Raw genomic sequence first — 12,764 nt, 5'->3', positions numbered from 1 at the left:
TCTTATTTTCACATCGCAACCACAAAACTCGCAATCAAAGTTGGTAATATCAATCCCCGCTCCGTCAATATGTCTTTGGCATTGGGTCGATCCAAAACAACAAGCCAACAAATGAAAGATGCTCCCGTTATGTGTCTCACAAACCGAACAACTTTCCTCTATGGAACCACTGCCCTTCTTAGTTCGAAACACTCGGACCCTTTTTTGAGTGGTGTATGCCTATCTTGCTAGAATCCCTAATCACCCTGCCTTCACTATCCAATACTAATCAACATGATAAAAAAATTGTGCCGGGTCGACCCGAACCATTATCCCGTACAGGTCGTGGAACACTGCATACTACTCTTATCAGGCCGCTCGGCTTGGGTCGATAGCCCAATAAGGGTAAATATATCTCCTTCAAATTCATTCCATTCAGTGGACTTTACCAAAGAAAATTATAGATAATAAAATTTCAAAATTGAAACACTACAAGCTTCAATTTCAAGAAACTTGTCATAATTCCAAGCACTTTTATTTTCTCTCTCTCTCTTTTTTTTACTTTATTATTATTATTTCTTAAATCTAACGGGCCGGGCCAGGCTGGATGTATCTAGCCTGGCCCAACACATTATCTTTTTAGGCCGGGCCAGGCCCCACCTGATAAGCCTCGACATGGGTCATACTAGAAGTTTATGGTCTCGTCCGAGCCAACTTTGGATCGAAGGAAGGGCCTAACAGGGGGAAGTCCCTTAGTTGCAGCATCTCCCTTTAAATATTATTCTTTAATTAAAAATCATCATAAAAAATTTAAAATAAATAAAAATGACAAAAAAAAAAGACCTGGGGAAAGGATGGTAAGCTCCTTACTAGTGGCCACGGGGCCTTAGCAACCTCAATCTTTTGGGAGTGGATTTTGGCGGTGATAAGAGATTGAGAACGATTGCTCAGAGTGTTTATTTTGAAAATTCGCCCATTGCCTATTAAATTACTTGTTATCTTAATCCGATTGTCATGATTGAATTTATTGTATTATAAAATTTGGCACTAGTTCGTTGCCGTAAAATGATGGATTTTTTTATTAGTTCAATTGGCATGATTATATTGATTACATTACAAGATTCGACAAATTTCTATGGTCCATTTTGCATTTCCCATTTATGGATCTCAATCCAACGGTGGATAAAAATCACAATGTCTCCCTATCTTAAGAATACCTATGATAGTTTCCACCGAAAAAAAAGAATACCTATGATAATGTTTTTTTTTATTATTTTTTTCCTGGGCGTTAGCCCCGTTTTTCGACCGAAAAAAGAATATCTATGATAAGTTCTCATTAAAACCACAATATTTCTGTTTATCTCAATTTCCTTACCTGATAGTTTTCAATTATCTGTTTTTGACCATTTTACATTAGTTTTTTCTACGCATGACCCACAAAACTGAATGGCTCTTTGCAAAATTCAAACACCATAGAAAAAGGGTTTCTCCCCTCATGGATCACTGCAAACTTAATACCGTGACAATGGATAAGATTCAGTTGGAAATTTTTAACCAATAAAATAAAAAAAATGTTGGAACTTGGACGTGTGATGCCAAATATGGTACAGACCAGTCATATGTGTGGACAATGGGATGGACTTTCTCATAAGGGGAACTACTATTGCTTGAGGCCAATGTAATGGCCACGCCAATCTTGTTAAGATTCAAATGTCCTTCTTTGACATTGGCAGCTACCTTCCTTTGTCTTTCTTCCCCATATAATATGGAAAACAGCGAATTCTAATCTAACATCGTGAAGGAAAGAACAATTGTACAAAAAGCTAACAACTTATTTTGTTGTTTAACTTTGAAGTTCTTTCTCCTTGCAGATGGAAATCGGTTCAGGGTTAAATTGAAAAGTAATAACAAGTTTAGAGCCCAAAATATTATTGGCCCAGCCGTTCAATGTGACTGTGACTTCTTTTTCCCGCGCCCGCCTTCCGACAAGTAAACCTTTTTTTTTTTTTTTTTCTTTTCTTCTTCTTCTTCTTCCTCCCCCCGCGCTCAAACTTCAAATTCTACTGTCTTCATCTCTATCTCTCCCTGATTCGCTTTTTCGAACTTTAATAATGGCAATGTGGGGCCCCATAAAAGTCGACTTGAAGGTGAATCTTTCCATCTCCTTCTTCTTCCCCGGACCGGAGAAAGAACGGAAGGAGAGCTTCAATCCCCATTGACACTCCTATTCCAAGCTTTCTGTCGGAGCTCCACGCACGGCAATGTACCATAATGTCTTCTGGTGGACCTGCTTTGCCCTTCTCTCCACAGCAGCTTCAGTTCTCCTCTCCGTTCTCCTCTTCCCTGTTTTCTCTTCAAGCCGAACCCTTAGGCTTAGGATCAATGAGGAGGACCCAGAATCTGCTGCGATCGGTGCCACACCGCGAGGGACGAGTCCCATTGTCGATCCGAAAGGGTTCGATTACGAGGTGTTCCTGAGCTTCAGGGGAACAGACACCCGCAAGGGGTTCACTGATTTCCTCTATAACAGCCTTAAAGATGCTGGCGTCCGCGTGTTCAGGGATGACGAGGAGCTCCGGGTTGGGGAAGAGATTGGGCCCGAGCTTCTTGAGGGCATCGGGAAGTCGAAGATCTCGATACCGATATTCTCCAAGGACTACGCCTCGAGCAAATGGTGCCTCAAGGAGCTGGCTTTTATGGTGATGCCGGTTTTCTATGACGTCACCCCGAACGAAGTCCGGCACCAAACAGCGACCTATGAGAAATCGTTCTCGCAGCATGTGAGGAAGTATGGTCCGTTAGTCGTTCAGCACTGGAGGGATGCTCTCGCTCAGATTGGAGCCTTAAAGGGTTGGGAGTTCAAGAACATCGCCAATGGGTAATGCTTTTTTTTTTTTTTTGGGGTAAAGGAGGCCCAATGCCTAGGGTAATGCATTTACTTGCTCTTATTTTGGATTGGGATTGATTTGTTAGTTGTTGGTCGTTATTGTCTGGTTATACATGGTCGAGTATCACAGTGCTCATTGGAAAATTTAGGTTTCTGCGTAGTTTTCATCAAGTATGTAGTTATCTAGAAAACGATAATTATATTTCACGGAGTAGCCAGTTTAGTTAAGTTAAGCAGCATGATTGCAGATGGTTGATTCGAGTTAAAAATTATGGTATACAGCTTATGAATATGCGGACCTCTAATTGGCTCTGAAAAGTATTAGATATTGCACATTGTAGTAACACAAATGCTTTTGGCATTTCTTACCCTTTACCTCTGTCATTTTTGAAGATAATGATAGAGTTGATCCTGTGTTGCAGACACCAATGAGAACTAGTAAAGTTGGTGGTTGCGAAGGTCTTGAAAGAATTGAAAAAAGCCTATCTTGTCTTGTCTGATAGCATAGTTGGAATTGACGATCATGTGGAAGCAATTACAAGACTGCTAGAGGTTGATGCTGGTGATGTGCGTATCATCGGGATACATGGCATGGGTGGTGTTGGTAAGACAACCATCGCCAAGGTCATCTACAATCAGCTGTTGGATCGTTTCGACAGTTGCAGCTTCCTCAAAGATATCCGAGAAACTGCTCTTCAACGCAAGGGTCTCGAATATCTGCAAAGCCTATTGATCTCTATGATCTTAAGGTGTGAGCGACGGGAATTAACTAGTGTCGATGAAGGAACCTATGAGCTGAAACACAGGTTACGTGACGGGAAAGTTCTCATCCTTCTCGATGATATTGATAGCAGGAATCAACTGAATGCACTTGCAGCAGAACTTGATTGGTTTGGTCACGGAAGCAGAATCATTGTAACAACTAGAAACAGGGACGTTCTACCTCAAGTGGGTGCAGCTTATGAAGTCAGAGAACTGCAGCCTCATCAAGCTTTTTTACTTTTCTGCAAGCATGCATTCAGAAACGACTTGCCCTCAACTGAATTTGTTATTATATCGTATAATGTCGTGGAGACGACTGGTGGACTACCTTTAGCCCTTGAGGTCATAGGGTCATTTCTTGCTGGAAAACGCATGGCTGTGTGGGAAGACACATTAAAGAAGTTGAAAAGAATACCTCATACTGAAGTCCAAGAAAAGTTGAAGATAAGCTATGAAGCATTAGATCATGAGCAGAAGCAAATATTCCTCGATGTTGCTTGTCTTTTCATCGGAATTGATGTGCGGATTGCACTTCACGTGTGGGAAGACTCTGAATTTTTCCCCAATGAAGGGATGAAGTCCTTTGTCTAATGTCTCTCATTAAAATAGGAGATGACCATGAGCTATGGATGCATGATCAACTCAGAGACCTCGGGAGAGAAATCGTTCGTCAAGAAAATTACAATGAGCCAGGGAAGCGAAGCAGATTATGGCGTACTGAAGAAGCAGTGGATGCGCTTGAGAGACAAGAGGTAATCAGTTTGTGCTTATTATGCTCCTTGTTCAGCTTCTGTTTTGAAGTTAAAAAGTTTTCTAGTTGAGATCTACTTATTTAAGCTGAGACCATCGCTTTCCTTTTAAGGTCTTCTGATTTGAAATTGAATCATTCTTCGTTGGGATGCAATTCCAGTCAAACTCACATACTACTTCTAGTTAATTATCATGCAGGGATCAGGAAACGTCCAAGCGATCCATCTGAATTTTGGGATTGAGTTGGTAGACTTCTGCTTCCGAAATGAAGAGTTCATGAACCTATCAAATCTGAGGTTCCTTCAACTGGATTCTGCCAACCTTGCCGGAGATTTTCGCCGTCTGCTGTCGAAGTTAAGATGCTATGTTGGCTCATAGGAAGCTCTGTAGTTCAGCCAGCGAATTTACATCTAAAGAATCTAGTTATTCTTGATCTATCATATAGCAGCATAAGAGAGGATTGGAGCAGTTGGATCTCAATTAAGGTTTTATGCCATCGTGATTTCTGTACAGATTTTTCTTATTTAATGCTAGCTGAATATAATGCATAATTCTCTTTTTCCGCTGTTGTTTCATCAGATGTCAGTCAAGTTGAAAGTTCTAGATCTCACGGGTTGCCGAGATCTACTGCAGACTCCTGATTTCTCATCCTTTTTAGTGTTGGAGCGGCTGATTCTCGAAGACTACAGAAATTTGGTTGTGGTTGACCCGTCAATTGGACATCTCAAGCATCTGGTTTTCTTAAACCTGAGGAAATGCTTGAAACTCAAGAAGCTGCCTGCACAGTTGGGTTCTACGAAAGCATGAACTGAGCCTCTCATTGATGGAAGTGGAATTCAAGAAATACCCATCTCAGGAGCTATGAGAAAGCTTGAAATTCTATGTGGCAGAGGGTGCAAGGACCTGACTCAGCTTCCCGATTCAATTGGTCGCTTGACTTCTCTTGTGGACCTTGTGTTGGATTCTGCTAGTAAAAGTAAACTTCCGGACTCGATTGGGTCCTTGGTGAAACTGAGGCACCTTTCTTTGAAGAACTGCGAGTCATTACGAGAACTTCCAGACTACATTGGCCATATGAGTTCATTGACTGAGCTAAACTTGTCAGATACTAAAGTTCGAAGATTGCCCAGTTCTGTTGGAAACTTAAGCAATTTGGAAGTGCTTAACATTGATGGTAGTCTTCTGGAGGAGTTTCCTGTCACTCTATGGATGCTGGATAATCTTGAAAAAGTAAACGCCTCCAAGTGTAAGGAATTGAAAGGGAGCACTCCAGACGAGCTTCAGAGACTGTCATCGTTGAAACTCTTGACATTAAACCACACCCAAGTCGATAGCCATCCAACAAGCATTGGCGGGCTTTCCCATCTCCAGAGTCTTGATTTAACAGGATGCAAGAGGCTGCAGACTCTTCCAGAGCTTCCAGATAGCTTAATTTGTATGCGGGTTACCTGTAAATCAATGGTTTCCTTCCCAAGCCTCTCTCGTCTCACTAACTTAAGGGAACTTTGTTTCTCGAAATGTTATAAACTCGAGCAAGTTCCTCCAGAGATAGGGAAACTATTCAAGTTGGAGAAGTTGGTAATCTCAAAGTTACGCATTAGCACCTTACCAGAAGAGATCGGTGCCCTTTCTCAACTGAAAGAACTCTCTGTTCAGGATTGCATTGAAGTTGTCTGCCTCCCTGTGCTTCCCGCAGGACTCTACAAGTTGAACGTATCGGACTGTTACTCCTTTCAGACACTGCCAGATCTTTCAAATTTGAAGAAATTATCAGAATTAAGGCTATGCGAGTGCTTCGAGCTAAAGGAAGTTCCAGGCCTTGGAGATTTATTATTCTTGGCAAAGCTGGAGATAATTAGCTGCCCTATGTTGGCTAATCTCGATGGGCTTGAGAAGCTAGAGTTTCTGAGATTTTTGACAATATCAAAATGTGAATCAATCGAGAGACTTCCTGACTTGTCAAAGTTGAGGAAGTTGCCTTCACTGCATGCTTCAGACTGCCAGAACCTTGTAGAAGTTCCAGGCCTCGAGAGTTTAGATGGTCTAGAAAGTCTGTACATGCAATATTCCACGTCCTTGGGAAAGCTGCCGAAACTATCGAATGTGAAACTTTTATATCTCGCATGGTGCAAAAAGCTTCACGATCTGTCAGAGCTCGAGGAATTGGAGTCCTTGGAGTTGCTGAACCTCGCTGGATGTAAAGCAATTAGAAGGTTGCCTAATTTATCGAACCTGCAAAGGTTAAGAGCGCTGGAAGTGCAAGGTTGTGAAAATCTCCTGGAGATTCCGGGCCTCGAGGAACTGAAGTCCCTGAGAACATTGAATATTTCAGACTGTCCATGGCTTCAGAACATTCCGAGTCCTCCAAATGTAACAGTAACACGTTGAATGAGAAAGATCAGTCACTTGATAAGAGGTAGGTTTCCATTTCTGTTTGAATTATGTGCGCAAGTTTTATGATTTATCATCAGACACTTGCATTTGAATGAGTAGCAGAAGAGCTAACTTTCGGTAAAAAATGCTCATAGCAAGGATGGGTGAAGAGGGGAGAGTTTTAATGCAGATGTTGCCATGCATTACAGACTGGATTCACATTTGTCAGATGATTGGTGAAAGAGATTGCCTAAGAATGGGAAGTTTTGGACATTACAAATCACAGAATGCCGTTCTTCCTGGCCTCGTTGGACTTGCCGTTCTGGCTGCCCGCAGAAGCCATGTCACCTTCAGATATGCTATCCTGTCAAGTAGAGCTCGACATGCTTTCTTGTACTTTTTTGTTTCAGCCTTTTCTGTTCCTCTTAACCTTCACGGATGTTGTTTGGATTACTCTGTGTTGTTTCCATTCGACGTACATTTTATTTAAGTGTTCAATTACAGATAACATGCTGGTTAACTCATAAAGTGGAAAAGAAAAGGGCTATCGTGGAACGTCTAATTCTTTTGTGCTATTCAAAAAGTCTGAACGGTGAAGCTAACGGAACTGACTCTAGAAAAAGCAGTTGGTGCCTCATATTTTCTGATAGCCTGGGATATTACTTCAGTTGAATGAAAATGCCCTACTGTATGTCTTCTCTTTACTATCTCAAATTTGTGATCTCGCTACGATATTCTGCATTTGGAAAAATCTTATGACGGGGGGTATTTTTCCGCAATGCCATGCCTTCATTTATGCGGATGCTGTGCCAGGGAGTAGCTAAAATAAGAGCCTTGTTCATGCCGTTTTCACCCACTCGGTTTGGGCCCTTCGGGGTACTCTGCTATGTCATATTAGTCATTCATCTTAATTACTGATGACTTCTTCACGTAAGAGCTAACTGGCAGATCACCATTTTTGCCGGCATTGATTGTTATGTAATCCGTCCTTGACGGGTGGGTCTATTATCAGTTGATCTCGATGAAATTCCTTAGTTCCTCCCTCAGCTCGATTCTGTTCTCATGTTGGGGTCCTTAGCCTTTGACGGGTGGGTTCATTTGTACGGGGGAAAGGGACAGATGAAGCATCAAAGAAGCACGACACAACCTTTTTCTTTCGGAAAAGAAAAGCAAATGGAATCCTATAAAGCAAGAAGTTGACAAATCTATTCGTAACAGTATCACTGAATCCCTCCCCTCCCTTCCCCAAATTTGAGAACCGAAAGCCAAAAATTCCTGTACAGGTCTCTAATTGTAGCTATTAGCGAACAATTAATGCAGGATGAAGGAAGATACTCACTATAGACAGTCCTGATACTAACACATTCTATTATCTATTTTTCTGAACAATGGAAAACCTATTGAAGCATACCAAAAAAAAAAAAAGGTACTTGAGGAACATACTCTGTTCTTCTGTCTAGTTTCCTGAGCGATTTGAAAATATATTGAAGCACACCAGAAAAAAAGAGCCAAAAAAAAACTTACTTGAGGAACTTATATTCTCAAGCAATGGGAAGCTAATCACCCCTAATTAGGTCTATTAGGTCTAATCAAGTAACAAATCATCAAATTGACTCGTTTAAGCCTAATATACCAAAAATTACAGAATGTACAGTAGTTCAATTTCACACTAATTTCGACTAATTAACCGAATTCTAGCCTAATTACTTGTAGTAAAGTCTGTAATTAGTCCAATTACACACGATTTAAGCCAAATTAAACCTAATTGACCACAAATTGGATCAAATTACCACATGATCAAAATGTAGCAGTACGTCGAATTTGTTTTATAGATAGATATGATTCATATATTTATAAAAAAAAATAATGAATGGTCCCACAAAATCTACATCTATATATTTTTAAATACTTTAAAAATAATTTAATTAAAAACTCAAAAATTCATAAAATTTCATTCGGAAACGAAGTTTTCTGAGGCTATCTGGTCGGGTCCACTTTAATCATGCTTTCATATATATATATATATATATATATATATATATATATACATATATACACAAACATATATTAATTGTGGAGCCCATACCTTGCACATGATAGTTTCACCAACCTGAAAAAAAATGTACGTAACAAAACATTAAGAAGAAAAACTCATTTGAGAAGCATAAGTGAAAGAAAAAGAACAAATATAAACAAATAACCTTCATATTTAATGGTAGACGAACTTACTTTCTAAGAGCTTGCGCAAATGGGTAGCAGTTTCGAGAAATGAAACTCACATCACCAATCTTGAAAAGAATATGAGAAAAAAGCAAAAAATTAGAGAAAAATAAAAAATGAAAATTTTCGATAAAAATGAGAGAAAAAATCCAAACATAAATTTAATCTACTAACTTGCATCTAGGGATAGACATACGTTTCGAAAGCTAGCATCTACCTGAGAGAAAAAAATCTAGACATAAGTCTAATTTACTAACTTGCATTTAGGGATAGATATATGTTTCGAAAGCTAGCGTCTAGTTGTACATATATTCTTTGAGAGCTAAATAGGTCCATGTTTACGTGTATGATAATCTTTATTTATAACTATCATTCAGAATCTAAATAAAATATAATCTGATTTTTTTTTCAGCGAACAAATCTGATTTTTTAAAAATAAAATAAAATATTATATATATATATAATATTATATAATCTATTTCTAATAGATATCTATAAAAATATATAATTCATATATACTTTTTTCTTAGTATATACTAAAGGTTGTACACGTAACAATATATTGATATATTTATATTTTGTATGAATATATATTAATATATGCTTATTTTGATGTTAATATTTAGGGCAAATTACACAAAATAACTTTGGTAAAATCAAAATGTCTTAGTTTTGTCATAGATTTTACTTTACGACAAAAAAATCACATGTTTTGATAATCGTATTAGATTTGATCTCCGTTGCTATTCCGTTAAGATTTCCGTCTATTTGCCTACGTAGACTTTATGGGACCCACCAAATTTGTACATCATTTGATCATCCTCTCTTTTCTTTACAAAAATAACATAAGTTTTCATAGAAGTTTCAGTTTTGTTCTAGATTTTGATTTGTAATTTTAAAAAAATACATACAATACCTTATTTTGGTTCAGCGGCTCCAAGAGAGAACATCAACAGTATTCCTGACTATAATCCAAAAACTAATACAGAAGAAGACCTAGTAAACCCCGGGTTATTATTCATAGCTAGGTCAGCCATGTCAACCAAACGGCCTTAGGGGCGATGCATGGAGGATTGCAGCACGAGGAAAATTCGAAATTGACAACTTAGCATGATCACAAGGAGGAGAGACATAATCGTCATTTCTGTCATCCATCGATGGGAAGTAACTCAACTATCCCGACTGTGAATAGTAACCCGGGGTTTATTGGATCTTTTTTTGTAATAGTTTCCAAGTTGGAGTCGGGAATGCTGTTAATGTTCTCTCCTAGAGCTAGTGGACAAAAATGGGGTGTTGACATGTATTTTTTTTAAATTACAAATCAAAATCTAGAATAAAATTGAGGCTTTTATAAAAATTTAGGTTATTTTTGTAAAGAAAAGAGAAGATGATCAAATGATGTGCAAATTTGGTGGGTCCCATAAAGTTCACGTAGACAAATAGATGAAAATCTTAACGGAGTAGTAACGGATGTCAAATCTGAAACGATTATCAAACCATGTGATTTTTTTATTACAAAATAAAATTTAGAACAAAACTGAAATGTTTTACTAAAGTTAGGTTTTTTGTGTAATTTGCCCTAATATTTATGTGATGAAATATTACATTTTATTTTAAAAAATTCAAGATTATTAAATAATATCTATATATAATAAAATCTTTTCATTTATTTCAAATACATACATGTTATATAGATATAGATTATAAAAATTAAAGAAATCAAGAAAGCAGATTTTATGATGAGATATGATTAAAATATATTTTTATTAAAAATGATCAAAAAAATTAAAATTTAAGAACTCTAGAATATTCCATTTAGAAACCGAGATTTGACCGGGGCCCATAGAATCTAAATAAGATATAATCTAATTTGTTTTCCTTTTTCAATGAGCAAATCTGATTTTTTTTAGAATAAAATATAATTTATATAATACATAAAAAATATTATCTAATCTATAATTTCAGAAAATTTTGTTGATAGTTTTATAATCGAAAATAATTTAAAACCTTGAAAACTCAAAAAACCAAAAAAAATTATTTTGAAATTGAATATTTTGAGACTATCTGGCCAGACCTACTTTGTATCTTATTTTCACACATATATAGGTATAGATAGATATAGCTATAGAAAGATATATCGATATAGATATATATATAATATTTCTCGAGACGGTATCTCGCCACGTCACCTCATCAAAACACACTGCCACATTATCGGAATTTTAAGCTCTTTCGTGACTGTTGACACGTCAACACCTCATATCTTGTAATTTTTAAGAATTTTTAACGATATAATTTCACTATATATTGTTTCCTATTGAAATAGAGCTTTATACTATTAATATAGGCGATACATATATTTTAAACAATATCTTAAATATATCAGTCATTATATTAAGAAAGTTTTGTTTGATATATAATTTTCATATATATTAGTTTGATGTGATAAATTAACAGTATATTTGGTTGATGGATACTTTTATACATAAATCCATCTATGAGTATATGAATATAGATATAGTTTATTGATGCTTATGTAATAATGTATTTTTTTACTTAATTCCGTGAATTTTATTTACGAATACATGTACTTGAGAAATGTTCATATAAGAATATAATTTCTAATTAATTATGTCAATTTTAGTTGGGAAATTAATCTACATAAAAAAAATAAATTTAAATGGCATTTATATACATGGGGTAACAAAACCGAATTTAAATGAAAATTAGTCTATTTAATTACCTCACTGATATATTATATACTCTCTATATACAAAAATTTTTCCAATGAAAAAATATATATAAAATTAAATGAGGTAAAAGGTAAAGTTAAATGAGTACATCATACGCATAAAATTAAAGGAAAAAAGGCATTTAGACGACCCATTGTCTCTGGACCCGTGAAAGCTCTTCTAGATGAAGTTGATATCAATATCTATATATATATAATATTAATAATATTTCTATTGATATACAGTTTCTTATATCTAGATTCATCAATATATATTATCTTATATTTTATACCATACTTAAGCAAAAGTCCCGATTTTGGAGGTGCGACTCGTTTATAGAATATGGTTAAAAAGTTGAAAATAGTCATTATTCCTAGTTTAAATATAATATAATTTATTTTTGTAAAATAAAGGAAAGAATTTTAAGGATAATATTATTCTCTCCTCTCTCTTTGCTAGCATCTAAACCTCTCATTATTTTGCTATCTCCTCTCACTTCCTCAATCTACGTTTTTTGTTTTACTTTTTTTTTTTATTTTATCTTCAATTCTTAGTTTTTATTTTTCGTACACTTAACTTTTTTCTTCCTCTTCCAAATTAATTAATCCATGAGCATATTGGAAAAAATTATTACAGTTGAAGCACGGTACATGTGAGTTAGATAGCATTATGGACAGGTAAATTTTTAGTGTATCCATATATAACTTAGTTATATAGATTACTTCATTTATCATCTTATGTAATAATTCTTAATATCTCAATTTCTTCTAACAGATTTTTGGTTTATATATATATATAAACATTCTCTCCATCAAATAATTAAAATTTCTACTTGTGAGGTTGCACGGGTTTCCCGCTTCCGGATAGTTCTAACAACAGGACTATGACATAATTGAAAGGTATTTTAAAGTTGGAGGACAAAAGCTGAACTTGTACAGAATTTGTGGCGTGGCTGTCAGTAAAAAAAGAATAGAAATAGATTTTTCTTTTGGCTAATATATAATATCAATAATATCATTATATGAAGGTTGAAAATCCCTTTCGTCTCATTTTTTATTGCC

At 36.2% G+C, this 12,764-nt stretch overlaps 1 pseudogene; it reads left to right on the top strand.

Moving 5' to 3' along the window:
* Positions 1-2,027: 2,027 nt before the first annotated feature.
* LOC116193907 lies at positions 2,028-7,306 on the top strand (annotated as a pseudogene).
* Positions 7,307-12,764: the final 5,458 nt, after the last annotated feature.

Source organism: Punica granatum, chromosome 2, assembly GCF_007655135.1.
Source record: "Punica granatum isolate Tunisia-2019 chromosome 2, ASM765513v2, whole genome shotgun sequence".
Lineage (NCBI taxonomy): Eukaryota > Viridiplantae > Streptophyta > Magnoliopsida > Myrtales > Lythraceae > Punica > Punica granatum.
Note: the sequence above shows the minus strand (reverse complement) of the source record. Positions and strands in the feature narration are given on the sequence as shown.